At 35.7% G+C, this 25,754-nt stretch overlaps 1 long non-coding RNA gene across 3 annotated transcripts in view; it reads left to right on the top strand.

Moving 5' to 3' along the window:
• Positions 1 to 873: 873 nt before the first annotated feature.
• The window catches only part of LOC112926632 (uncharacterized), a 335,174-nt gene continuing 310,293 nt past the window's right edge, over positions 874 to 25,754 (top strand). For 2 of the 3 annotated variants that reach the window (XR_003236379.2, XR_012000391.1), the window contains exon 1: positions 874 to 1,109. This is a non-coding gene — a long non-coding RNA (uncharacterized lncRNA). The remainder of the gene's footprint in view (positions 1,110 to 25,754) is intronic. The other variant, XR_012000392.1, reaches the window with a different exon arrangement.

Genomic DNA, 25,754 nt, shown 5'->3' with positions numbered 1-25,754 from the left:
AAAGAAACAAAATTTGTCACCTCTTGTTATTTGTATATAGACGAGATCGCAGTTTTCACTGTGAAGTATGAAAAAATCCAAACATTCACAGGCAACAAAAGACAGAGACCATAAAAAAAAAGTTCTGATGAAATGAAAAGTAATAATTAGACTAATTTTAAAAATGAATAGATAATGAAAGGCATGCATTTTAACCTTTTTAAAAATTTACATCTTCCTTTTGTCTTTAAACATAGATACGTGTCTTTTGCCTTAGAATTTTTTTTTTTTTTTTACTTGCTGTCCCATTCTGTTCAGGATAACTCAATGCTTTATGGTCAGGTTGTTTGATGCCTTCTACTTCTACTTTCCATCTTCCCTTTTCTTGCATTTAGAATTTTTTTTTTCAGCCTTAGATTTTATTTATTTATTTATTTATTTATTTATTTATTTATTTATTTATTTATAATTTGACTTGCTGTCCCATTCTGTTCAGGACAACTCATTGCTTTATGGTCAGGTTGTTAGACGCTTTCTACTTTTACATTCCATCTTCCCTTTTCTTGCATTTAGAATTTTTTTTTTCAGCCTTAGATTTTATTATTTATTTATTTATTTATTTATTTATTTATTTTTAATTTGACTTGCTGTCCCTTTCTGTTCAGGATAACTCATTGCTTTATGGTCAGGTTGTTTGACGCTTTCTGCTTCTACTTTCCATCTCCCCTTTTCCTGCCTTTCTGTTTTTTTTAAAAAAATGCATAGGAAAGTGTGAATAAAACAGGATGCTTATTTGGCTAGGAATTTGCGGGCCTTCTGGTCCCACCTGGTTGCTCTGAGCGCGCCGCAGCTGCCTCGAGCCGCCTCCAGGTGGCGCCCTGGCGCGCGCTCTCCGCGCGGCCGACCGCTCGCCAGCGGGCGGGGACTGGGAGCCGTGCGCGCCGGGGCTGAACCCAGCTCGCCTCGGAGGTGGGTGCCGAGGGCCCGGAGCAGCTGCAACAGGGCGTCCCTCACTGTCCAGGGGTTTCCACTTCTGAGCGCAAAAGGGAAGAACTTAAGCGGGCGGCCAGTTGGAGCGTACGTTGCTCGGTAGCGTCTCCAAGCAGCACGGATCGCGGGCGGCTGAGCCGGTACGTGCAGGAGAAAACTACTGAATTGCGATTGTGCTGGGTGGGACCCGCGGGACGGTTCTTTGTGTGCGGACGTTCTGTGTCCTCACTGTGCCTGCGTGTGCACCCATTTCACTTGCACCTGGGTCGTGGCGGTGTGAGGTCGCAGCCTTTGCTCTTCCCACATGATACCGTGAAAGCTTTGCAGGACCTCGTGGATGGAAATATGATCTAATGGTGTCAAGAAACCCATGGTAATGCCACCAAAATACTTTTATGTTTCTTTGTTAGAGAGAGAGAGAGAAAAAAAAGAAAAAAAGAAGAAGAAAGTATATCTAAACCATATTACCATGTGGTTTTACCAGCTATGACTTTTAAAAGACAATAGGAAAAAAAAAATGTTTAACTGCGGTGGACTAGATACTGGATCACTTTTACCTATAGGTGTAGACCCAGGCACACCTGTAAAATACGAATGGTTTTCATATCTGTGTGCAAGGAAAGATCTTGTGTAGCTGATGATGAAAAATACCCATCTTGTGTATGTACATTTTGTATGGTCTATGCCATGTCAATATGTGTTGTGGACGTGTAGGCAAGAACATACATATGTTATCTGCATGCAGAGTCATTACACAGTTGTGAAAACATGCATGCTCTGGGTACGGATGGATTCTCGCACCATCACACACAGTATTTCTATCTGGGTGACTTAGTAGGAAGATCATCTATTGCTAAAAATAATGATAATAAATAAATCTGAATTCAAATGGCATTTAATTCTTTGAATTGTTTCAGTGTTGCATTTTAAATTCCCCAAGTTTCCATTCAGTTGTGCACTTCGTTTGTGCTTTTCAGTTCTGAGGAAAAGTTTGGTTTTTATATTTTGAACATAGAATATGCCCTGAAGTGCTTATGTGGAAATAGAATGCATCGACTTATAAATATAGATTCCCCTGGACTTGAGGTTATTATTAGAGCTGGAATGCACAAGAGCTCTGAAAACTTGCGGGTTCTGACTGTGGGAGTTTATGGTAGAAGCTAGTCAGCCGCCTGAAAGACCCAAAAGTTCAGAACAACATTGCAAATGACAGAGGCTGAGGCTTTACTCTCAGTATTATGACTCTAAAACTAATATTAGGCACTTAAAAACTGGTATGTATTTTTTTTGGCAACAGATTTGTACATGAACCAGGTACTGAATTTTATGTTCTCCCATTGCACACAGCAAATATAGCACAATTGCAACGTGAGAAATATGAATGGACACCCCACTGTTTAAGATAGTATGCCAAAGAAAGCCTGAGATACCAGGACGGGTTAGAAACAATCCCTGCCCTCAAAAAGTTGCCAGTCAAACGACTAGGATGGGCATTTGTATGAGCTTGAGTATATAGTAAAATAGCAAACCAGAACAAGTGCTATTAGAGAGGTGCTTGCCAAACGTATGTAGCTTTTAAGATGAGAAAGAAATCTGACTTAGGGACTTTATATTATAAGGTGCCCCTCTCGAGAGATGCGTGGAAAGATTAGTTTTGGTGAGTAAAGATAATGTCCAGTCAGGAATTGGATTTATGTTGGGTATTGCTTTCTTCATCGATCTTGGGGGGTGGGATGGGGGGGTGAGCAGTAAGAGATAATGTTAAACAGGTGTCTGTGTGTGGTGGAGGAGAGGGGGAGGTATTAGAGAGGCCTTGAATGTCAGGCAGACCATATTGGATTTTCATCATTAGTTCATTCCCAGTATCACTAACAATATAGGCATTAAGAACTGTTTTAGAAGTATTGAGTGTTAAAAAAAAAAAAAAGTATTGAGTGTTGTGCATAATAGCACGAGCCACTCTGAAGCTTTACAATAGATTTATGGTTTCCTTATTGTATATCTACCATAATGAGATATAAATTCCAAGACATGGAAATCTTTTTCGGTATTATATCCTCAGAACCTAGAAGTTTCTTGGAAAAAAAAGTATTTATCTACTGTATGAATGAATGAATGAATGAAAGATAAAAGGGGGATAAGGCCAGGCTTTTATATTATTTACATTTAGCTTTCCTATTACTCATCAATGATTAACATCCTCACAATTTACCAGTTCTTTGCAACTGTTGTTCCAGCTGATTCCCCTTATGGCTCCGGTAATGAAAAGCAAGTCCCCTAGAATAGCCACTATTGCTGTTTAAATCTTCCTCTGTTTTTAACCTTTTACATGAATCGTCTTTTCACATTTTTTAAAGGAGTTAACAAATAAACTCAGGGAAACAGTTGAAGAGTTTGAGGAATGTCTTTGCACCCTATGGTGCATATTTGCCTTCTTACCTGAATGCCTCCTGTGTCTGGTCGTCTGCAACTTAGTAGAGGTCCGATTCTCTAGGTCCTTTTTGTATTTCTGAGGGGTGCATAGGTATCACTTAGGGGATTGTTAGCTCTTTGCTTCCATGGTTTTAGGGGGCACTGAGGTAGCATGCTTGGGGTCCCAGCCCCCATACACGGAGGTAGTCCTTTTCTCTTTCCCTGTGTAATGATATCTGTAGCTTTTATGGGCAGTGTCAGGCACATGTGAAAAAGTTAGTGAAGAAAATATACTTTTGTCATTTGAAAGGATGATACTAAAGGCAGATAGACATTTTAAGGAACCTTATAAATGTGGTTCACTCAACTAAATTATAAATGCATGTATAGTGTCAAACAAATAAAAAAGCCAAACAAACAGGGTCCTTGAACCAACAACATTAAAAGCTAAACAAACACCTGGAGTTTCCTCTTTCGCCCAAGAGAGACCTTTCTTCTGCGATGATGACTTATATATCGTAATTTACTTTCATATGATTCCTCTAAAAATATGCAAGCGTAGGATTTCTCAGTTTAAAAATGTATATTGATGGGGTTTATATGTGTTAGCTAAACTGAGCATGCAGGATTTGATTCACTTTGAGCTAATGAGCACAGAGTCAGGCTTTTTCTCTCATCCGTGTCAGTATGGCAAATTTTCACACCAGCCCTGGTCTCCATCCTGTTAACATACTGTTAATGCTTTATTTTTAGCCCATATGAGAGGAGATGGGAAGATTTGGTGACCAGGAATTTTACTTATTCTAAGCCCTGGGGCATGGCTTGGCCTGGAGACTAATGGATTAGGGAAGCCTATCTTGTGCAAATAAAGCTGGATATTCAGTCTCAGAGAAGTATACTGCAGTGTATACTGCAGGTTTTTCCCCCTAGTGGTTGACTTAAAGCTGCTGTGTTTCTTATAACAATTGAAATACATTTTTCTTACATAGTACAGCTAGTTTGGCAAGATTCTTTACATTACATTGTTTAAAAATTTGTTTCAGGAGAACGTATAAGTTTCTTTAAATGCTCATTTTAAAAGATACAAATGGAGTGCCTTGGAAAATATATTGGGGGCTTTTTCTCTATTCTTGGAAACCTGGGCTTTCAAAAATACACAACTACAAAATATACACAATAATGAAAATATTCTACTACTGGATTCAATATTATATTCCTTTTTCCTAGCAGAGAGAAAAGTTTTCTTCTTCCTCTGGTGTCCTCATGTCTCTACTTTCTATAGTCGGTGTCACTGAGTCAGTTTAACATGATTTCTTTTGCCTTTCCAACCAAACTGTAAACTCCTTAAAGGAAAGAAACCATTTCCATGCTCCTATTGCATCGCCCTATTAAACTCAACATGCTGCCAGCCACAAACAGCACTGAAGTTGGGTTTCTGACAATTAACTAAAGATTAAAATCTTATTTTTTTTTTCCTCACAAATTCAAATAAGCAGATTCAGACATATAGCAGTAACTTCTAAGGTGCAAAAGGGAAGTCTTTCTAAAAGCTCTGTGTACTGAAAATGACATGTCACAGCAGAAAGGGGAAGTCACTTCTCTTTAAATCAGGTGTTTGAAATGAGATTTTTAAAAATAATATTTGAAATGCAGAGATATCTATAAAGGCACAAACCTTGCCTTCACTCCGTAAAGCTATTTACATGGATACATGGAGAAGAGATACCTCCTGGCATACCTGTGTCTCTGGGGTGTTGTGTAACTGCAGATAGAATGTTCCAAAGTCAGAACTGCTGAAAGTTAGGGCAAGTCAGAAGTGTTCCTAGCAGCAAGAATTAACCTTAAGGAACCTTAGGGCACTGACATGCTTTAAAGGTGTTCCTGGAAGAAAAAAAAATCATGTATTTTTTTATAATGAGTATATTTATGAGCATACAAACAACCCGCTACCAAGATGAATAAAAAATGAGAGTTAGCAGCAAACTTCTATTTTAGCAAGTGCTAGAGGGAAGTAATAAAGGATCTGTAGCTGTATTGTTAACAGGAGTGAAGAACGTTTCTTGTATCTCTGGACCAAAGGCTAACAGAAGAGCTCTTGGTTACTAAGATGTATTCTTTTCTGGTCTCAGGCTCATTAACGATGGAAGTAGGAGGGAGAGGGTATAAAGCGGCAGCTGCAGCTGTGGGCACTCAGATCATTTGTCACCTGGCATGAAGTTAGCTTTGGCAGCTCCAGAGTTCCAGCACAGAACACCAGGGAGCAAATGCCAACCGATTGTTGTTCCCCACCGGCTTGCTGGCTGGCTCTGACTCATACTCCAGATCTCTGCTGAAGTGTTGCTTCCCCCAGGTAGCTTTGCCCGACCCCTCTAGACGCACTTAGCACCTTTCTGTCTGCTCTTACAGCTGCATAGTCTCATCCTTGCCACCATACTTTGACCACTTGAAGACCTCCCTGCTCTCTTCACTAGACTCAAGGCAACAGCTGAGTCTTGTCCAATATTGCTCCGTTTCTGTGTCTGGCTTACAGTAGGTTGGTGACTTTATGAATACTGTCCATTGCGTGATGATTTCAAGGATGGGTAGGGGCTTTGGTGTCAGTGAAAGTTGCGTTTGACTCTTGGCACACATTTGGTGAGAGGCCACTCAGACTCTCAGTCCCAGTCTCTGAGGCAATTATATTCCTGTTCCTTAAACATGGTTGTCAAGGTTAAAAATAAAACCCATTGTTATCATGATCAGTAATATACTATGATTATCTTCTCATGGGCTTTCGGAATATCAACCGAGTTAATCTTCAAAATAAGAATGCCCTGTCAAATGGGTACTGTTATTGTCCTACATTATATTGGATTTAAAAGCACAGAAAGGACGAGTTATTTGCCCAGGGCCACAGGGGGAAGACTGTTGAAAGTAGGAGGCCTAGAACAGTGCGAGGATAGGCTGGTACTAACGGTTGGGATGTGGGTACTGCAGTTTGATTTAGGAAAGGATGATTTCTGTGTAAATGAGACACTACCCCACACAGTTAAGATAAGTTTGTTCCCTGACTTTAGAGCCTTCTGTCGCAGATACTGTGTTTGTAGAATTCTCATGGAAGCCAAATATGTTCAGAGAGAAACTTCTGCTATGTGTAATCTGAGAGGATCTTTATTCTTGAGCATTTTACAGTGTTGGGTATAATAGAAATTAAAGAAACCCTTGTAAGATATATATATTCTCATTATGACCTCAGCGTAAAAAGAAGCAAATGATAGCATTGCTTCATTTTGCTCACATTACAGCATTTTTTGTTTTGTTTTCTTTATATATTTCATTTATATGACGTTCACCTTTTCTCATTATAAAAAATGCACTTGATTTTGTAGCAAATATGTAAAATCCAAACAAAAAATTAATCAAAAGCAATATATAATTACTCAAGCTAGGGAGAACTATTATTTATACTTTGGCATATTTCCTTTCTCTCTTTTGACACGATTGCATATACATATGTTCATACAAATGCCTGTGTACACACATGTTTGATCATGGAATTATGTAATAAATATAATTTCATATCCTGTTGGGTGTTTATTATTTTATTAGCTGTTCCTTAAAAATTACAGTTTTTAGTGCTTGGATATTTTTTACTGTGTGACTGTATCATAATTTTATTTAATAATTTTGCTTTTATTATTCTCCTCATTTTGGAAATTCTCCTATTGTTTCCATTGTCAACAGGTTTGATATGATGCTTTACGTTACAGATCAGCTTCCTGAACAATCACATTTAGATAACTGATTAACATCCAATAATAAGGGTCTTAAAAGGTAGGACTGTGTTTCTACTCAGAAGCAAACGGGCCAAGAGAAGCATTTTAAAACAGGTTCAGACTTCAGGAAATGATAAAGAAAAATAGAATTGCAGATGGAAATGGATTAATATTTCTTGAGTGACGATGATATGCTATGACCTATGAGGGTCAGCTTTAGAATCACTATTTTTCTGTGATTAACTGGGGCTCAAAGAAGTTGAATGGCAAGATCAGGCTTCATTATGGCCGTCTTGGGATTCAAATATAAGTCTCACTTCTGAGTCCTTTGTCTTTTTCATCCCACCATATAATCTACACAGTATGGTGAAAGTGCTCATAGCTCTACCTAATACCTTTTTCTTTGAGCCTCAGTGTCCTCTTGTGTAGAATAGAAACAGTAATTCTCACTGCTTAGGGTTTTTGTGACAATTAATTTAAATACTATATGGAGACTGAGATCCTAAGGAATGTATCGTAGGACTCAATTTTAGATAGATATGTCATAAAATACTGTCTCAAACTGATAAAGGTTGGGAGTCCTTTAGGAGTTTAGGTACTGGCAGAAGGCTTGTTAGTCCAAAGTCCTAGACACAAATCTAGGAGATTGAGATTCAGAATCTGAGGAGGGTCACTGTCTTTGTTTTTAACAAGTTCCCTTGGTGATTTTGATGATATATTAAATGGCAACCAAAGATATAGGCAACTAGAAAAAGTAAGCTGAAGGGAGGATGAAAAGTTTAAGATGAGACATAGAAATTTGTCAGTCAGCAGGTACTGGTTGAGAGTAGACTGAGCCCTCCCGAGGGAGAGAGCATGGCTGGAAACTGTCAGGATGTAAAAACACTGTAGGGCGTGAAGGCTTCATTTCCCCAGGTCATTTGAAATATGAAGTACATTACAGGCGCTTGAAATCAAAAGCAAATCTCAAGTGAAGGGAAATCGCAGATGGTTAAGGTGTACTTATATAGGTAGGATGTGCTTTGATGTAAGTTGATTATGAAGGTAAATGCCCTGGATCCTTGATGCCTGTATATCGTGATCATAAGTACACTACCTCAAATAAGAAATCTGATTTAAATTTTTGATTTAACTTTTTTTTTAAGTGCGATACCTTAAGATTATTTCCTACTTTCTCTGTATTTCCATTGAATTTTTTCCAGCCTTTCATACAGGATAATAGTTGATTAAATTGATTTTGACTACTACATAAGAGCCTCGTTCAAAGAGAATTCTTAAGAAATACTTTTTGAGTTAATTACTTTTCAACTCATGTATTCATTATTTTTAATACTTGACAGAAACATTTTTAACTTTAAAAAAGTTCTCTATGGGAAACATTTACTACTATTTAAAATGATACTAAAGGTGTGTTTTTTATTGTTGTTTGTTTTTGTATTGTGGGTATTTGATGCGATTTTCTAAAGAAAATATTTCTAATATTTCACTCTAATGTTCTCTAAAACTGTATTTTTTTCATTATGAATTAGTAAACCACCTGACATTAATTTCTTTGAAGTTATTATTGAGGGTGTTTTAAATTATTATTGAAAGTATTAAATCCCTTGCTGTACCTTCAGCTACAGGAAAATTTTCAGTTGTGCCAACTAATTGTATTGATCTGTTACTGAGGAATAAACTTAAGGGAAGCTAGATATTTGACTGATAGGAAAAGTGGCATTCCTAGTTTATTAATAAGCTTTTCCTGGTTAAATATAACCTATAAGTTCTCTGTAATTATAATTTTACTTGGCCTTAACATATAATCTTAAAATCTTAGAGGGCTAAAGAAGAGCTCGAGAAGTGATTTTTTTTTTTTCAAGATGAGATGAGAATCTTTACAATTTCAAAGCACTTTCAAAGAAGCTATGTCATACCTTCCCTGGCTAATCTGTTGCCAGGAGCAGTTACCTGCGTTGTTATGAAATTCTCAGCTAAACCTTGTCCAAAATCTCTCCTGCCATATACACCCACATCTTCTCTCCTGATCTTTGTGAAGACAGAAGAACTAGTCATTGTTCTTTTAATACAAGTCATTTAGATATCAGAAGGTTATTGTCAAAATCTTTCTCAGTAAATATTGCAGATAAGTCACCTATATAGCCTGATGATTTCCTTCTGCAGAGGTTCTGGAGTAGTGTGTCGCATGCTTTACATTCAGGCAGATTAAAAAAAAAAAAAAAGGTGGGGGGTGCTTTCCAGGCTCTTTAAAAAGCTTGAAAATCATTTTCCTTGGTTTTGGTTTTATCTAAATTATTTCTTAACTGTCATTTCTTGAGCTTGCCTTGTCACCTTCCACCCTTGACCAGCCACACTGAGAAACAAATGGCCGAATCCTAAAAAGAGCACTTTACAGTATGACTTCACAGATTCATGATTTTGTATGTAAATTTCAGAGACACCTATCATCACTGCACTTGAGGCCTGTAGTATTCATATGCAGAGCTTTGTGTCAGACATTAAGGGGGTTTATAAATAATGCAAAAGAGTAAACCTTGCCCTTGAGGCATGTATGTAACAGTACAATAACATTACTACCCACTTGCTGTGTATAGAATCCTGATAGCAATCCTGATGGTAGGGGAGAGAAAAAGAAAAAGAAACAGGATGTCTGACTAAATGATTGCTGGGCAGAAACATTTTTCTTCTGCCCTTCTAGGTTCTTTGGCTGGTCTAATAATTAAATTGACAAAAGGCAGTTTGTCAGGAGAAAAACAAATTTAATTTTGTATGGATGGAAGCCCCATAAAAATATGAGACCTAAAGGTAGTCAGGCAGTTGAGGTTTATATGCCCTTCGGAGCCAAGGAATGGGATAGGGACTTGGAGTTTCAAAGAGCAGGAGCGCAATTCATAGGAAAATAAGAAGAGCAGATGTTTGATAATCAGATGTTTCCCTGGCATGCAGGTAAATCTGTGAGATCAAAGAGTGATCGTGAGTAATTGCTCTCTTTCTGGGCCAGACCCCCATCTAAATTATTTTAGGAAAAAAAAAATTATTTTAGGTAGTTAAGGGACAGGTAAAAGTTTTGAGTCGGTTGGGTCTTGATTGACTTCAGCTCAAAATAATCTATGCCAAAGTGGGGTAGCATATTCTGTTCTCCTTCATGATTACACTGATCATTTCACTTGGTTCCCAGTTAATGACTTTTTGTCAAAATAAAGGTGTGTTCTGTCCTTGAGCTTAGAAATTTAACCTGGTATCTCCATTCCTTTAATATGTCATTTTTAGTTATTTCACCATAGGTTTGCACCACCCAGTTCTAGTTACCAAAATTTCCATGTTTTTTCCTCACTCTTCTCATTTTGTAATCTTCTGGTGTGTTTATGGATTTTTCAGATTGCCAAGTTTGGTATCTCACTGATTGCCACTTTTTATACAGAATCCTCTAATGTCCACCTTCCACCGTCAGATGAATGGACTTTATTATATGGATATATCTCATAAAGGAAATTAGATGCACTATAGGCTGACTTTGTCAAATTGGAAAACTTTTACTAAGACTGAGTACAATTAATTGCAATGAATTATTCTGACATATGCTTATGATTTCATAAGTAGATTTCAGAGACACTTGTCATATGTACCATTCCATTTTTTTAGAATACATCTTTTTCAGCTTTGCAGATGTATTTTTCAGATGGTTTCACCATTGCATGTTGAAATGTTTCTGAAAAATAAAAGTGGAGAGTCACCCTAGCCTTTGTCAGTGTTGCAAAATTGGACAAAGTACAATGGCCAAGGATGTAACGTATTGAGTTTGAGAGACATTTTCAGTAAGAAAAGGATACTGTTTGTCTGATCTGATGAACCACACATTAAGAAGACTTAAGAAGAATGAAAAATCTATGTTTGTGTAATTATTAGCTAGACAGCAGAAAACGATGCTTTACAAATTACTCTGCTATAGTTTTAGCTTTCATTTACTGCTGATAAGCAAACTGCAGAACTTGAGAAATTACGCTCTTTAATTTTGTCTAAAACGCTGCTTAATTCAATTACTGATTTTCATTTTATTATAAAAAGTATTGTTGAAGAAGAAATGTCCTATATTGCAGGCAGGGAATGAAGTATCCCCAAATTGTTGTTGTGCAGTGGTTTTTTTAGGATCTGATAACAAACTATATCAAAACTAATTTATTACAGAGATAAATGTGAAATGCGGGAGACTAATAGAAATAAAAGAATTTCTGCCAATAAAACTCCAGGGAATATGCTTTCTTTCAAAAATCTGCAGTGATGACACAGATATCTTAATTGATGTCTGGGGCTTCAATTTGATAGAGTAGTCTATTTACTCACTACCCCAAATGTCAGCAATGTATGCATGAAGGCTCATTTTCAGGTATTAAATTTGAATAGAATACATTAAGTTATCATGCTCAAAGCAGGAATAAGACCTTGGAAATAGAAGGACCTTTAATTCCTTGCCCCATTTTTATTTTATTTTGTTTGTATTTCTATACTACCCACTTCCCTGCCTTCTCTGCTTTCCTGCACCATCCCACACCTGGAATATTTTGGAGTAATGAGATTCCTCAAGTAAGAACTCAAGTAAGATTGGAACACTGTGAAAATAAGGTGCTGGTGATGGGGTAGGGGAAGCAGCTGAAAGGGTTTGCTTCTCTTCCAAAGTGCATGCATCTGCACCTGCAAGAAGACTTTTGCCATCACAGTCAACTCTTCATTATTTAGAGAACTCTCTGCTTTGTGGAGATTTGGCTGTCACCCCAGACTTGCTTCTCTGGAACACCTCACTTTGTTCTTGGCCGCCAGCAGCATGGTCTCCTCAGGAAGGATTCAACTTCAGCACAGAGGAGGAGACATTTGAGTACATGTGTTGACAGTAGGAATGAGTCCAAATTCTGAAAGCAAATATAAAGGGTTTGGGTGTGCCCCCAAAATGCCTCTTTTTCTATCTTGTTAATAAAGAGATTTTGAGATTTGTGTGCTTTTAATGTATTTCAATGCAGTGCATACTCAAATATATTTCATAAGGTGTCCCCCGTTAGCTTCATATTTAACATTTAACCATCTGCACATCAAGTCATTTCACCTTGGCTGTGTGCATTAGATAGTCAAATATTTGTTTTCCTTTCATGCTACCTCAAAAAACCATTACATTTTTAACCTCCCCTGAAGTATTAATACTTCATGAAAAGAAAATGTGACCTACCCAATGATCCTCTCACTCATCCAGGGAGAGAATGTAACATGTACTGGCATTTTGGATTTCTGATTTGGGGAAGTATTTATTCATAAAATCTAAATATTTAAAAATATCATAAAGCAAACCATGAATAGTCGCTAATGTCTTTCCTTTGGTTACCAAACCTATAAAATAATATATAATTACTATGGTTGAAAAGAGGTCATTTTACATTTCCTGTTTTTGATACGCTCTCTCTAGAAATTTTGACCCTGATTAAAGCCTCATCGGAAACAAGATAATAGATGTTCATGTAAAGATAGCAATATAATGGGACATATTTAATGAAAACACTGCTATCTTTTCTCATCCATAAGTGAAAAGCATTAGAGCTATGGAATCTCAATATTTAGAAGGACATTAAAAGTATACAATCCAGCATCCAAGGGGAGGAGGTAGTGAATGGGATGAAATTGTTGAGAGAATGTGGGGACAGATTGTTTAGCACCTTCCATGTCGATTCAGGGTTTGAACTTTTATATTGGACACAGGAAGCTTACCTGTGTTTTTTTGAATAGGATAATAGGACTATTGCTTTTGTGTTTTAGGATGATAATCCTGGCAACACTGTGAAAGATGAATTAGCAAAAAAAAAAATCTTTGAAAAAAAAAAAAAACAACAACAACAACAACAACAAAATCTTTGGGAGACAAAATGTAGGTGACACTGAGCTAAGTCAGTGGCAACAATAATGGTAAGGAGAGAGAAGATTTAGAAAGGTATTTTAGAAGTAGATTAATAGACAAAGGAAAGTGAGGACTTAAGGATGACTCCAAGATTCCTAGCTCATGTGATGGGGTAGCTAATGATGCCATTAATCATAATAGGAAGTAGCAACTAAGCTTTATTGAGAGGAGACTTTGGATTTTAAGGGGAAAGCAGAACAGTGGAGTGGAGATAATGAGTTTGGAGTTGGTCGTGCTCTTTGTTGTATGTCGGATGTAAATGTGGAAGAGTGTTTGTTAATCTCAGTACTATAGACACTTTGGGCTGCATAATTTTTGTGGCAGGCATGCCTTGCACATAGTAGGATGTTTAGCAATATCCCTGGCTTATCAACTGGATGCAAATAGCACCCAACTCAGTTGTCCCAACCAAAAATGTCTCTAGACTTTTCCAAGTGTTTTCTGAGGCAGGGACAAAATCATCCTCAGTTGAGAACCGCTGATACAGAGACAACAAAGAAGGTGGTACAATTATGTGTCTAGAACTTAAGATACAGATGAGACTAGAAATCATTTAAAATCATCAGTGGTGGTAATTTAAGCAGTGTACATTGATGAGATTGTGCAAAAGAATGTAGATGATTATATACTTACCTCATTTTTCCATGGACAGCTCCAAAGACTGGAATTTCCTAAAGTCAGGAGATAGTTTGAGGCAATTTATTTTATTTTTGAATACTTTGGAATGTTTTATATTACTATTACAATATGTTGTCACATATTGAGCCAGATTCCCTGTATTTGAACAAAATTCATCTTTGTGTGACTATCACGCCTTGGTTCCATGATACTGTGATATATAAGCTTTCTCATACATGCTTGGTTTTCATCTCCAGTTCCTGGCTCACAATGCCCAAAACCCTAGGAGTTTCCTCTGCATAAGAGCAATGAGTCATCTTTTGTTATAGTAGTTGGTTTCTTGTCCTTAGTTCCTGAGAAACACTTTAGAGCTGTAAGGTGAAATGAGTGTCTTGTTTATAACAAGCCCTTTCCACAACTGGATTTATGTTAATGAGGTGACTTTGAAAACATTTAAGAATGAGGGCTGGTTGCCAGGAGAACCAACCAGGAATAGAATATTGGCCCCTTGTGTCCTGGGAGAGGGGTGGGGCTAGAGGTTGATCCAATTCCAGCGGCCAATAAGTTAATCAATTATGGCTATGTATTGGCGATTTCATAAAAATCCAAAAGGAGGTGTTTTGGAAAACGTCTAGGTTGAGGAACCACAACACTTCCACATACCACCACGGCAATCCCTAAGCGTCACAAAGACAGAACCCCCTTGTCAGGACCTCACCCTATGTATCCCTTCATCTGCATGTTGATTCGTATTCTTTAATATTCTTTGTAATAAATTAGTAATCTAGTGAGTTCTATGAGCTGTTCTAGTACATTAATGGAGCCCAGGGTACAGGTGTTTGGAACCTCTCATTTATAGCTAATCTGTCAGAAGTACAAGTAACAACCTGGACTTGTGATTCAGATTCTGAATTGGAGGGGATTTTGGAACTTCTCGTTTGTAGCTACTTGGGATTGTGGTTAGCATCTGAAGTGGTGGGTTGTCTTGTGGGACTGAGACCTTAATCTGTGGAATCTGATGCTTCACCAGGCAAATAATATCAGAATTGAGTTGAAATGTAGGACATCAAGCTGGTGTCTCCAGAACTACTCATTGTTGTGGGGGATCCCTCCACACATTGGAATTGGTACCAGAACCTATTTCGATCTTAAGTTTGCTTTCATGGGACACAGAATAAGTCTATTAGGACAAATTATTTTTCCTAAATTTCTTTACGTATTTTAATACAGCTATTGAGTTAATTTCTAAAATTCACTAGCATTATCTTCTGGCTAAGTAGCCTTAATATTTTCAAGTTTCTTTTGTATGTAATATTTTGAGACTTTTTGCAATATGAGCACCCTCTGTTAAATGGCAACCATTTGAATATCCTCCTTAAGCTGTAAAGCAGAAAACTGAACAAACTCCAGTTTGACTTTAGTTTAGAGGAAAACAAAGTATCAGTTTCCTGGTTCTTGTCATATTTTTTTGTTACAACATCTCAAAATTATACTAGCTCTTTTTTTTTATTACCCACTTTATACCGTTGTTTCTTTTGTTTTTATCTTGCATGAACTTTCTGTTAAATCACATTTTGTATGATATACTACTGACTTTTTTTGTTTCTGACTCAAGCATGAAAATTTAAATCCATTCATTTAAAAATGCACTCTTTGGGACGCCTGGGTGGCTCAACAGTTTTGGCTCAGGTCGTGATTCTGGAGTCCCAGAATCAAGTTCCACATTGGGCTTCCTGCATAGAGCCTGCTTCTCCCTCTGCCTATGTCTCTGCCTCTCTCTCTCTCTCTCTCTGTCTCTCATGAATAAATAAATAAAATCTTAAAAAAAATAAAGATGCATTTAATTTAGCCCATCATTTCAACCTGTCTGATCCTTTCGGATCATCATTTCATCATTGAACATGTTTATTATTTCTCCTGTTTTTATGCCATCTGCACAGTTGATAAGCATACCCTACAGACACATTGATACAAGTCATTAATAAAAATGTAAGCATGTTAAATCCAGAGTTAATGGGATTATAGTGCTATGGATTTTCTCTTCAGTGTTTTTACAGCTATTTTTTATTTAAAGGTCTTATTACTTTCATGGGGGAGTACTATAGAAATGAAACTCCTATGGATAGACATTATGTTCAGTCTTTCCCAGACAAAACTTCCAAGCATAATTTTTCCAAAAGAAATAGTAAGGTAGATTATGTTCCATTTATAGAATGAAGTGGAATATTATCATGAGGGAAAGCGATTTTATTAAGTGATAAAATGGTGTTAAGTGATAGAGGCAGGATACAAATTTAAATACAAAATATGACATCACTATTTATAGACAGATGTGGATATAAATATAGACCTAGTTCTAGGTATGGATATAGAGAACACCAGAATCTTTTTTTTAAACATTTTATTTATTTATTCATGAGAGGCACACAGAGAGAGGCAGACACAGACAGAGGGAGAAGCAGGCTCCCTGTGGGGAGCCCGATGTGGGACTTGATCCCGCCCTGAGCCGAAGGCAGATGCTCAACCTCTGAGCCACCCAGGTGCCCCAAGAACACCAGAATCTTAGTGATAGTTGCCAGTAGTAATTATGATTGATGTTTTTACTACCATTTTGTAGTTTTAAATGTTATATAATGAATTTGGCACCTTTATATACAGAAAGTAAATATTAAAATATACTTATATGTCATATAAATTTGAACCAACAAAAGTAAAAACAGAATCTGGGAGAAAAATACATGTATCTCTGATGAACAGACTTTGAGAGAAGGACCTTATCTTTAGTGACAGGAGAAACCTCTTTAAGGAAGCCACAGTGATTTCAACATTCATAAGAGGAACAGGAGCTGGAGTTGCACCAGATTCCCCATCACCAGCACTCTGCCCCTGCTGATAGATCCCTTAAGAAATGACAGGTGTGGCTGGTTAAGTCAGAAGAAGCTGATGCAGAAACATATCTGCTTGTGTTTCTTAACAGAGTTGTTATAAAGATCAAATGAGACAATAAATGAGAAAATTTGTACAAGAAAGGGTGAGAAGTCCTATTCAAGGGTAAATTATTGATTAAAAGGAGTTTTAGTTTTGGTTACTTTGAGTGACTATTGTGCATTATAAATATATAGTGGGAATATTTGATCACTCTTCAGGATGAGTTCCTTGAAGTCAGGGACCATGTCCTATTAATCTACACCTCTTCCAAGACCTAACACATTACCTTACACTTTAAGCATGAATAGACAGTGGATTGCATTGCTAGCAATATTTGCAAAATAGTAATTATTTTTAAATTAAGAGAAATGGAATAATAGTTTTATTATAAGTTATCGAGTACTAACACTGTTATTCTGGCATCTTGGTGAAGCAGATGTTCCATCAGTATTATTGCTAAGTGATACACAGCATTTGACTTCCTCCTCCTTCTGCTCCCTAATTTTAGGCACTCACTGAGATTTTATGCTTGGTCCTTATATCTTCATATCTCTCTTTATATCTTCTCCTTATATCTTCATCATTTATATTGCATCCATTTATGTGATCTGATATATCTTCTCTGCACTGATGACTCTTCTGTCAGTCTTGACTTTTTCCAGGTCTGCATTTCTGACACTTTGCTAACCTCTCTTCTGGTTATCTGCTTACCAGCTCAGATTCATCATTCCAGATTCACAGCCCTGCACTGACCACCCATCTTCCAAAACACACATGCAACACCCCATTCTTTTAGGTATCTTTTAAGATCACTTATCTTTCCTAGTCACCTATGCTAGAACTCATATTATCCCTGGTCCCCTTTCTCCGTCTTTTATCTCCATCATAGCAAAAAGATTTCAAATCTTAATGATTTCATCTTTAATGATATCTCTAGAATCCATCTTTTTTCTTATTTAGTTCTAAGACCAAGTTCAGGCCTTTGTAATCAATTATTTGATCACCACAATACCTCTTCCAGTTGTCAAATCAGAATAACTCTTGTTTTATTTCTCCTCAGTTCAAAATCCTTTAGTGACTATTCCTTTACCTACTAAGTTTAATTATATTATTAAAATCCCATGAGTATCATTTGAGAGGAATAGGCTTGGGGGAAATTTAACTTAATTCTTTAAGATAGTCTAGGCTTTTAACCATGTGTAGTATGTTCCCTGTCTTTATTCTGGGGTTCCACCCAAAACTGATATTTGACTTCCTTTTCCATATAATACCCCATGAGTATTATACACACTGAAAGAAAGAAACGTATATTTGCATGTGGGAGCTTGGATTGAGATTTTAGTCTTGGACACAAAATGGAAGACCCACACCTACCATGTAGAATAAAGAGGAAACTTGCCTTTAACACTAAGGTAGTATCAGGGAATCTTTTGAATAGTGTGAAATGGCTCTAAGTCTTGGCTTCTTTGTCTGTGATTCTGCTTGGGATAGTGCTAAAGAAAGCCAGTTGAGTCTTTCTTACATTCATTTTACCTTTTACACTCCTTTCTTGACTTTCATTAAAAAGAAATATGGAATAAATTGAGACGAGATTAGAAGTATTAAATGGAATAAGGAAGTCTTGAAAAAAAAAAGGAAGTCTTGAAGATGGTCTAGGAAGAGGGAAAAGATGCTCTTTCTTAGAGAAGTGCTGCTAGAAATTTCTATTTAGAGAGAGTGGTATGTTGGGTGGCCCAGTGAAAGATGGTGAATCAAGGGCAGGTTGAATAGAAAAGATTTAAGCTGGTCAAAATGGATGAAAAGACAGTGCCAAGTTATAAAGAAGGTTATGATACAGCAGATTAGCAGGAAATAGTTTTGTGCTTGATCGAAAGATACTAACTTCATGTCTAATGCCATATTTAGAGGAGAAAAAGCAGTTTGTGTATATGAAAACAGTTTTCCATTATTAAGTATGCCCAAAGAAAATGCTGACAAAAGAAACAAAAACATTTTGTTTTTGTTTTTGTTTTTTTGTTTTGTTTTGTTTTGTTTTGTTTTGTTTAATGAAGCCTGAGAGACCTTCAGATAGAATTTAGGGATAAATATTTGAATCCAAATATTGGATAGTGTCTTTAAAAATCCAAAATGGCAATACTGTTAAACCATTATGTATGTATTTCCAATTATTTAAAAGAAACAGTAGGCTGAAAAGCATGTAAAATGTAAAAGTATATTTTGTTCTTAAATAATAAATGGAATTACCGATGACATTTTCTTTATAATTTGGGAGATGAGGGAGATGGATAATGGTAACCATTAGGTATTGTTGCAAAAGAAAAGCTACATAATAAATGTTTATCCAAAGCAGATATTATATTAGTCTGGTAGATGATTTTAAGCATTCCACTTAAGAGTTGTCTTTAGGATTTTTCTTGACTTTTACTCCCTTTAGTGGAAATCTCAAGATCCTAGAAATCAGAAATTTGAGCTCTACCATATTCTAGCCATCCAGTCTCAATTTTCTCATTGGGTTCCGTCTTACCCGTTCTTTTTTAGACTTTTCCCCTTTTTTAAAACACCATTGTCTCTCAGCTCTTGCATGGTGTCTATGCGCATCCTCATTTTTAAGCAGTTACCTCCTTTTTCATTCATTTGACTCATTCTCTAGTTTCTTTTCTTATCTTATGCCTCAGTAATTATAGCATCTTTAGTTCTGCCAAAATGGGCAAATATATCATTATGTTTAAAGTGCAAAGCAGTACAGAAAGCTAGAAGATCATGGGTTGCTTTTACTCTGATAAAAATTCTTCTGGTTGCATTATGGTTCTGTGCAACAAAGGAAATGGCGCTGAAGATGCGTTAAATTCCACCTTAGTTTTAAGTTAACTTTCTCGGATTGGCAGCAAAACTCATAGCTTGTTGATTGGGCTTTCTGAAATGATAAAACAAAGCAAAGCAAATTTTGAAGAGTGACTCTAGAGACAATAAAAAAGAGTTGATGAAATGAAAAGTAATAATTAGACTAATTTTAAAAATGAATAGATAATGAAAGGCATGCATTTTAACCTTTTTAAAATTTTATATCTTCCTTTTGTCTTTAAACATAGATATGTGTCTTCTGCCTTAGAATTTTTTAAAATTTGACTTGCTGTCCCATTCTGTTCAGGATAACTCATTGCTTTATGGTCAGGTTGTTTGATGCTTTCTACTTCTACTTTCCATCTTCCCTTTTCTTAATTTCATGCATTCTCATTTCCTTCCCACCCCTCTGTAGACCACTGCTTTCATGAAAGGTCAGCGCCTTGCACAGGGAGGACTGATCTTCATATATCATTTGCCTTTAACACAGCACATTGGGTTATAAACAGTGTGAGAAGGGACCGCAGAGGCCATTTAGTGGAAGCATTTATTTTTCAGATGAGGAACCCCAAACCCAGAGAGGCTAAGTGACCTAATCAAGGTCTCTTAACAAGTTAGTGACTTGTGGCAAAGTAGAAGTCCTGTGCCCTGATTCCTAATTCAGTGTAGTCATCTGATTAAGAACTACTTTCTAGTTCTAGAGGTAGAAATAAAAGATCTTTTTCCTTTACAGGAATGAGTCTTTGGTGATAAGTAACATTTCAATGCTTATTGTGTACCAAATGCTTGCTGAACACTGTCTTTCACAGCTGTCCTCACTTAATCCTCATGGCAATACTATGAGGTCAGGGGTGTTATTATTCTCATTTTACAGATGGGGAAATTGGGCAGATAATAAATAACTTGACTAATATCAGACAGAGTCACAGAGTTAGAGAAACTATATAAGCCATAATAAGAAAAAAAAATACACCTAGTGCTCTTAGATAAAGGCTGCCTGTAGAAGGCCAAGACATTGAGTTCTTCTTATCTGCTCAGGGATAGGAAGGAATAGAAATGGGATAAACAGTACTCTCCTGGTTGAATCCCAGTGGGGGCCTCGGTCTTGGCAAGGATCAGATGTGTGTCCGGTAACCTCAGGTATTTCTCTTCTCCCATACTGCCTTATTACCTTAACAGCACTTAATTCATGCTGCTTGTACAGTGCATGTAAATTTTCATTTAAAATAAATATTAGTGTCAATGTATGCTAGAGTCTGGTGAACAAAACACATAATTACCAAAATACTAAGAGCAAGGGGAAAAGTCCAACCCCTGTTGTCCCACAATTAAACCTGTATCTTCTCCCTGTTGCCTCCTGACTGCTCAAAATCTAGTATTACCAATTCAAAAATCTGTCCCTATGTTCCCCATCTATTACTCTTCATCTGTTACTCTTACTAAATCGCATCCTGGCAAATCAACCCAGTATACCAAAACGTGTAATCATTTCAAATTTTGTGCAATTAATTTACTGGCCTATTAATTCTACAAGCATTCACTGATTCCTGTTACAACTGAGAGACCTACCTGAACCAAGGACATAAAATGAGAAAGATGCAATTCTTATTTTTAATTCTATTGACAAAGGATCATAAAAAATATATTAATTAAGGATAATAAAGAAAATAGAAGCCAAACATTATTTTGATGTTATTATAAAATAGTACTACTGTCCACCTATTATATCCCAAGTACTTTATATATAATTATATAATAATGTTTCATATTGTTGTATGCTTTATCCTTGTACCAGGGACTGTGTTTCACATGTTAGTTCAGTAAATCCTGTGAGATAGGAATACTAGTTGTATTGTATATGAGAGGAAACTGAGGCTCATGTGGGTAAATGATCGGCTACAGTTGCGTATCAGATAAATGGTAGAGATGAGAATCAACAAGAGCAATCCAACACCAGAGCCGTTGTTTTTTCTATTTCATCATGGTACCTCTCTGGTGTTGTTGAAGCAAAGCTCAGATTTTAATTAATTCTGCTTGGAGTATTTTAGGATGATTTTAGTAGAGATCATATGTAAAGTACGACTAAAAGCTAGGTAGGAATTCTGGAAGTAAGTATGTGTATTTCAACCTGACAAAGATGTAAAGATCACGGTGTAAAATTATATTTGTCAGTAGCTTTAGGGAACTGTGTAGTGTATGTTACCCAAAGATTTGGGCTTTACTTTGCTGTAATCAATGGAAATAGATCAGTGGACTTGGGAATCACATAGTTACCAAAAACAAATCACCATTATTTTTTTAAATGATTTATATTTTAAATTCAAGTATAATAACATAGTGTTATATTAGTTTCAACTGTGCAATATAATGATGCCACAGTTCTACACATGTGAAATCATATGGTCTTTGTCTTCCTCTGATTTATTTCAGCTAGCATTATACCCTCTAGATCTGTTCATATTGTGGCAAATAGTAAGAGTTCATTCTTTTTTTATGCATGAGTAATATTCTATTGTATATACCACATCTTCTTTATACATTCATCTATCAATGGGCACTTGGATTGTTTCCATAACTTGGTTATTGTAAATAATGCTGAAATAAACACAGAGGTACATATATCATTTCAAATTAATGTTTTTGTTTTCTTTGCTTAAACACCCAGTAGTTTGGGTAATTCTATTTTTAATTTTTTGAGGCACCCTCATACTGTTTTCCACAGTGGCTGCATAAACCTGCATTCCCACCAACAGTTCATGAGGTGTTTCTTTTTTTCTACATCCTTGCCAACACTTGTTATTTCTTGTGTCTTTGATTTTAGCCATTTTGACTGGTGAGAGGCGATATCTCATTGTGGCTTTGATTTGCATTTTCCTGATGATTAGTGATGTTGAGCATCTTTTCATATGTCTGTTGGCCATCTGTGTGTCTTCTTTGGAAAAATAACTATTCATGGCCTCTGCCTATTTTTAAAAATTGGATTATTTGAGTTTGTGGCATTGAATTATATAAATTCTTTATATGTTTTGGAATTAATCCCTTATCAGATATATCATTTACAAATACTTATCCCAATGGTGGATTGTCTTTCTCTTTTGTTGATGGTTTCTTTCATTATGCAAAAGCTTTCTATTTTGCTGTAGTTCCAGTAGTTTAATTTTGCTTTTGTGCCCTTTGCCAAAGGAGATGGGTCTAGAAAAATGTTTTTATGGCTGATGTCAAAGAGATTATTGGCTATGTTTTCTTTTACAGATTTTATGGTTTCAGGTCTCACATTTAGGTCTTTAAAACATTTTGAGTTTATTTTGTGTGTGTGGTGTAAAGCAGTTGTTTAATTTCATACTTTTGCATGTAGCTGTCCGGTTTAATCGATACTGTTTGTTGAAGAGATGGTCTTCTTCCCATTGTATGTTCTTGCCTCCTTTGTAATAGATGAATTGATCACATAATCATGGGTTTATTTCTGGGATCTTCCAATCTGTTGCATTGATCTTTGTGTCTATTTTTGTGCCAGTACCTACTATTTTTATGACTACTGCTATGTAGTAGATATTGAAATCTGGAATTGTGATACCTTCAGTTTTGTTCTTCTTTTTCAAGATTGCTTTGGCTATTTGGGGTCTTCTGTGGTTCCATACAAATGTTAGGATTATTTATTCTAGTTCTGTGAAAAATGGTGTTGGTATTTAGATAAATATTGCATTAAGTCTGTAGATTGCTTTAGGTAGTACAAATATTTTAACAATATTTGTTTCCCCAATCCATGGGCATGGAATATCTTTCCATTTGTTTGTGTCTTCAGTTTATTTCATCAATGTCTTGTAGTTTTCAGAGTACAAGTCTTTCATGTCCTTAATTAAGTTTATTTCTAGATACTTTATGATTTTTGGTGTAATTGTAAATGACATTGCTTTCTTAATTTCTCTATTCTTTCATTATTACTGTATAGAAATCAACTGATTTCTGCACATTGATTTTGTAACCTGTGATTTTACTTAATTCATTTATCTATTCTAGTAGTTTTCTGGTGGAATCTTTAAGGTTTTTTATATATAGTATTTTGTCATTTACAAATAGTGAAAGTTTTACTTCTTCCCTTAGAAGAAGGTTTTTTTTTTATATATAGTATTATGTCATTTACAAATAGTGTTTTTTTTTAATATATAGTTTAAGGTTTTTTATATATAAGGTTTTTTTTATATATAGTATTATGTCATTTACGAATAGTGAAAGTTTTACTTCTTCCTTTTCTATTTGGATGCCTATTTCTTTTTCCTGTCTGATTGCTGTGGGTTGGACTTCCAGAACTAAGTTGAATAAAAGTGGTGAGTGGATATTTTTGTCTTGTTTCTGATCTCAGAGGATAATTCAGTCTTTCACCTTTGAATGTGATGTTAGCTGTGGGTTTTTCATATATGGTCGTTACTATGTTGAGCTACATTCCCTTTAAACCTACTTTGTTAAGAGTTTTTATCATGGATGGATGTTGTCCTTTGTCAAATGTTTTTTCTGCATCTATGGGACTGATCACATGGTTTTTACCCTTTCATTTGTTAATGAAACATATAATGTTGATTGATTTGCAAATATCAAACCACACTTGCATCCGTGGAATAAATTCCACTTGATTTTAGTGAGTGATTTTTTTTAAATGTACTGTTGATTTGGTTTACCAATATTTTTTGTTTAGGATTTTTGGGTCTGTGTTCATCAGAAATATCGACCTGTAGTTTTCTTTTTTGTAGTGTCTTTATCTGGTTTTGATATCAGGGTAATGCTAGTCTCTTAGAATGAATTTAGAAACTTTCCTTGCTCTTCAATTTTTTTTTTTTTTTTGAAGAGTTTGAGAGAAATAGATATTAACTGTTCTTTAAATGTTTGGTAGAATTCACCTGTAAAGCCACATGGTCCTGGGCTTTTGTTTATTGGGAGTTGTTTTTGTTGTTGTTTATATTACTGAATCAGTTTCATTGATAGTGATTGATCTGTTCAAACTTGCTATTTATTCCTGATTTAGTTTTGGGAGGTTATATGTTTCTAAGAATTTATCTATTTCTTCTAGGTTGTCCAAATTGTTGGCATATAATTGTTGATATATTCTCTTATAATACTTTGTATATTATAGTATAGATTGTCATTTCTCCTTTTCAATTCTCTCTCTCTTTTTGATGAGTTTGGCTAAATGTTTACCAATTTTGTTAATGTTTTAAAGAACCAGCTCCTGGTTTCATTGACCTATTCTACTATTATTTTAGTCTCTATTTAATTAATTTCTACCTTAATCTTTATTATTTCTTTCCTTTTACTGGCCTTGACCTTTGTTTGTTCTTCTTTTCTTAGCTCCTATGAGATTAGGTTGTTTTGGTTTTTTTTTGAGATTTTTCTTGCTTCTTGAGGTAAGCCTCTATTGCTGTACTTTTTTCTCTTAGAACAGCTTTCCTGCATCCCAAAGGTTTTAGACCATCATATTTTTGTTTTCACTTGTCTCCATGTATTTTTTTATTTCCTCTTTGATTTCTTAGTTGATCCATTCATTGTTTAGTAGCATTGTTTATTTAGCCTCCATGTATTTGTGTTCTTTCCAGATTTTTTCTTGTGGTTGATTTCTAGTTTCATGCCCTGTGGTCAGAAAAGATACTTGATATGATTTTTACTATTCTGGAAAATATTCCATGTGCACTTAAAAATGCATAATTTGCAGTTTTGGAATGGCATGTTCTGAAAATATCTATTAGATCCATCTGGTCCAATGTATCTTTCAAATCCACTGCTTCCTTGTTGATTTTCTGTCTAGACGATCTATCCATTGATGTAAGTGGGGTATTAGAGCCTCCTACTGTTACTGTATTACTATCAATGTATTTATGTCTATTAATATTTGCTTTATGTATTTGGGTACTCCCATGTTGGTGCCTAAATGTTACAACAACTATACCTTCTTGTTGAAAAAAATCACCAGTCTGTAATATTATTGGAAATTATACATGTGCATATTTTGTTTAATAATGGAACTGTAAGCTTTTGGAAAAGAAAATCCATGATATTTCTTTCTCCCATGGATTTTAGTATAATAACCCAGTAAAGATTTATTAAATAAAGGAATTGACTGGATTATGGAACTAAGAGTTTGTTTGATCTACCTGTCCACCAAATAATAAAAATAGTATTACTACTACTAATAATATTATAAAAATGCTAATATGGTTTGTGAGACTGATGATTTACTTCTTTGAAACATGCTAATGAGGCCAGTAGTGGGGATTTAATTCTGTCAGCTTTTTCTTCCTTTCATGGAT

The sequence above is a fragment of the Vulpes vulpes genome, chromosome 3 (genome assembly GCF_048418805.1).
Source record: "Vulpes vulpes isolate BD-2025 chromosome 3, VulVul3, whole genome shotgun sequence".
Taxonomy (NCBI): domain Eukaryota; kingdom Metazoa; phylum Chordata; class Mammalia; order Carnivora; family Canidae; genus Vulpes; species Vulpes vulpes.
The sequence above is the reverse complement of the archived record's forward strand: the minus strand, read 5'-3'. Positions and strand labels throughout refer to the sequence as shown.